Source organism: Nematolebias whitei, chromosome 4 (assembly GCF_014905685.2).
Source record: "Nematolebias whitei isolate Nwh7 chromosome 4, NemWhi1, whole genome shotgun sequence".
NCBI classification, from domain to species: Eukaryota; Metazoa; Chordata; class Actinopteri; order Cyprinodontiformes; family Rivulidae; genus Nematolebias; species Nematolebias whitei.
This window is the reverse complement of record NC_056501.1, coordinates 952851-957064: the sequence shown is the minus strand read 5'-3', so window position 1 is coordinate 957064 and position 4214 is coordinate 952851.

The window sequence follows — 4214 nt, the reverse complement described above, 5'->3', positions numbered from 1 at the left end:
GGTGCAGAGAGAATAACCTTCACATCAATGTGAAAAAGACAAAGGAGATGATTGTGGACTTCAGAAGGAACAAAAACACCTACACCCCCCTGAACATAAGAGGATCTGCGGTGGAAGTGGTCTCCAGCTACAAGTACTTGGGTGTACACCTGAACAACAACCTCAGCTGGAGCAACAACACCACCAGCCTGATGAAGAAAGATCATCAGAGACTCTACTTCCTCAGGCGGCTGAGACGAGCTGGTCTGGAAGCTCAGTCCTCACCTCCTTCTACAGGTGTGCAGTAGAGAGCATCCTGTGCTCCAGCATCAACGTGTGGCATGGAGGCTGCACAGCTGCAGAAAGAAAAGCTTTGCAGAGAGTGGTGAAGGCTGCACAGAAGATGTTGGAGTCAGTCTCCCCACCATCACAGACATCTACACCTCCAGATGCAGGAAGAGGACCACCTGCATCATGAAGGACCCCACTCACCCAGCACACACACTTTTTGCCCCACTCCCCTCAGGAAGGAGGTTGAGGAGCATTAAGTGTAGAACCACTAGACTGAGGAACAGCTTCTACCCTGAGGCTGTTAGACTCATGAATCTCTAACTAGAATAATCACTGTGAAAAACCATATCATGTTGCTGCTGATCTGTTTCATGTTGCTGCTGATCTGTTTCAATGTTGATGTGTTCATGCGTGCACATCTGCTCACAGACTCATGTTCATGTTTGTGCTGATGTTCAATGTTTTATGTTATGAGTGCTTAGTGTATATTTAGTTGATGTTTTTCTTAGTTCATATCTTAGATGTTATTACTGTTTTTCTTATACATTTTATTGTTGGATGTAACTGGGACCCTGTGTACATAATTTCGCTCCACCACATGTACCACATGAGGTGCGAATGACAATAAAGAAACTCTGACTCTGACTCTGACTCTCTGACTCTGATATTTTTATGGAAACTTACTGCAAAGCCATGACTATTTTAAGTTCTTTATACATATGTATTTTGTTGCTGTGTTTTGTCATGTTCTTTGCAGGTGAACAGACAGTGGCCGGGTGTTTTGACGTGTGCTCTCTTTGTGTATATTTCTTATATTTTGGAGTCTTACTTTGTCTTTTCTTTCTTTCTATCCTATTAAAAAAAAATAAAAAATAAATAAATAAAAAATAAAAACCTACACTAGATAGTCACTATAATAAATATTTCATAATAATGGTGTGGAGAGGATGGATGTAAGGGGAGAAGGGAGGCCATCTAACAAAAAAAAAAAAAAAAGCTAAAACTTTATATCACTCCTGTTTAATAGAGGAGAATAAAAATAACCCTAGGTTTCTGTTTAGTACTATTGCTAGACTAATTAAAGGTCCCATCTCTGTTGAACCATGTATCCCTACAACTATAAGTAGTGATGACTTCATGAGATTCTTTCTTTATTTTTTTTAACTTTATTTTTGATGAAATTTTAATACAGAGCAAACCATAACAAATACATAACAAATAATAACAAATAAAATGAAATAAAAATGATCACAACAAGGACAATAAACTGCAATCAAAACAGAGAGGTCACCAAGGGAGGGAGACAGCAATATTTTAAAAAAAAACATGACTAAAACAAACAGATTTTTGACAAACAGGTTATAGTATTTGTAAAATTCCATGAAGAATCAAACATGTGGGAGATTCTTTCCAGATTTACTATGACCTGTAAACCGCTCAGCACCGAACCCCATTTACCACCCCGAATAATGAATTAATGACACTCAACTTACTTTCGGGTTCCTATATAATAACCATTTCAACCAGTATTTTTTAATTTTATTTTCCTGAAGTCTTAGGGAGAAGGTAAGCGTTTCCATTTCACATATTTCTTCTACAGTGGATGACCAGTCTCCTAGTGTCGGTGAGCTCCCACTAAGCCATTTTCTTGTTATAGATTTCTTTCCTGCTACCAGTAGTATTTTCAAAAGGTACTTATCCTCAGTGTTGAGTTCATTTGGTAAATTACTTAAATATATTGTTTGAAAATTGTGCTAAATTTTGAAACCAAGAATTACTCTTATCTCTTCGGTTACCTTTAACCAAAAGGAGTAAATCAATGGGCAGCCCCAGAAAATATGGAAGTCGTCAGCCATCACATTGTTACATTGTCTCCAACAACGCCCAGATTCAACTCTGCCGGTCTGAGAGAAAGTTCTTTTGGGGGTTATAAAAAAAACCAACAATATTCTTCCATAAAAATTCCCTTCATTGTCCTGAGATGGTGGTGGTGGAGTTCGTTTGGCATATGTTCAGCCACTCATCTTCTGTCAGCATTATTTTTGCCTCCTTTTCCCATGTATTTTTAATATATAAAGTTTATGTTTTTTTTATTGGCTTCTGAGCATGCATATAAACTGGACAGTCTCTTCTTATAAGATTTACCTTTATAAGCATCAATGAAGATATTAATGAGGTCCTGATAATTTTGTTCCAGTATTTTAATATTTTTATTAAAGTGATGCCTGAGCTGCAAGTATCTGAAAAAGTCTCGTTTGTCAAGGTCAAATTTTTCCTGCAGTTGTTAGAAACTTTCCATATCCGTTCCAGAAGAAATCACGCAGGATGATGTAATGCCTTTTCTAGTTAGTTGACTAAATTTTGAGTCACGTTGTGCTGGTACAAAGTCCCTATCATGCTCAATCCATCCTAATAATTGAGTTTTCCTCTCTAAAAGTGGGTTGCGGAACTCTCTAAACCAGATGTCGAGAGGGACTTTTGTTGAAACACACAGTTCATTTGAATATTTAGTCTTGAGGTGTTTATCACCCAGCAGAGCTTGCAGGTGGATGTCAATTTGACTTTGTTCCATCCATCCATCCATCCATTTTCTTCCACTTATCCGGGGTCGGGTCACGGGGGTAGCAGCCTAAGTAGGGATGCTAAGTAGACTTCCCTCTCCCCAACCACTTGGTCCAGCTCTTCCGGGGGAATCCCGAGGCGTTCCCAGGCCATCAGAGAAACATAGTCCCTCCAGCGTGTCCTGGGTCTTCCTCTGGGCCTCCTTCCAGTGGGACGTGTCCGGAACACCTCACCAGGGAGGCGTCCAGAAGGCATCCTAAACAGATGCCCAAGCCACCTCAACTGGCTCCTCTCGACGTGGAGAAGCAGCAGCTCTACTCCGAGTCCCTCCCGGATGATCGAGCTTCTCACCTTATCTCTAAGGGAGAGCCCAGACACCCTGCGGAGAAAACTCATTTCGGCTGCTTGTATCCGAGATCTCATTCTTTCGGTCACAACCCAAAGCTCATGACCATGGATGAGGGTAGGAACGTAGATCGATCGGTAAATTGAGATCCAAAAAAGTTCAATCTGGTCCTCTGGACATTCAAAAAAAAAAAAAAAAACAAAGCAAAAAAAATATAGAAACGTTTCGTCTTTCTATATTTTTTTGCTTTGTTTTTTTTTTTTTTTAAATGTCCAAAGGACCAGATTGAACTTTTTGGATTTTTCTACCTGGATTATTGAGCATGCATCAGGGTAAATTGAGAGCTTCACCTTTTGACTCAGCTCTCTCTTCACCACGACAGACCGGCACAGCACCCGCTTCACTGCAGACGCTGCACCTATCCGCCTATCGATCTCACGTTCCATTTTTCCCTCATTCGTGAACAAGACCCCAAGATACTTAAACTCCTCCACTTTGGGCAGGACCTCCTCCCTGACCCGGAGAGGGCACTCTACCCTTTTCCGGCTCAAGACCATGGCCTCGGATTTGGAGGAACTGATCCTTATCCCGGCCGCGTCGCATTCAGCTGCGAACCACTCCAGCGAAACTTGTAGATCACGACCTGATGAAGCCAATAAGACCACATCATCTGCAAAAAGCAGAGACGCAATCCTAAGGCCACCAAAACAGATCCCCTCAACACCTTGGCTGCGCCTAGAAATTCTGTCCATAAAAGTTATGAACAGAATCGGTGACAAAGGGCAACCTTGGCGGTCATGTATTATCCTTTCTTCTTTTAAAAAGAAATAGAATAAAATCAGTAACGTATTTCTTGTTAACATTAACAAAGGTTTCCTGATGCATGCTCAATAATCCAGGTAGAAAAATCCAAAAAAGTTTAATCTGGTCCTATGGACATTCAAAAAAAACAAAAAACAAACAAACAAACCAAAGCAAAAAAATCTAGAAACGTTTCGTCTCTCATCCAAGAGACTTCCTCAGTCTGAGGTGCTGT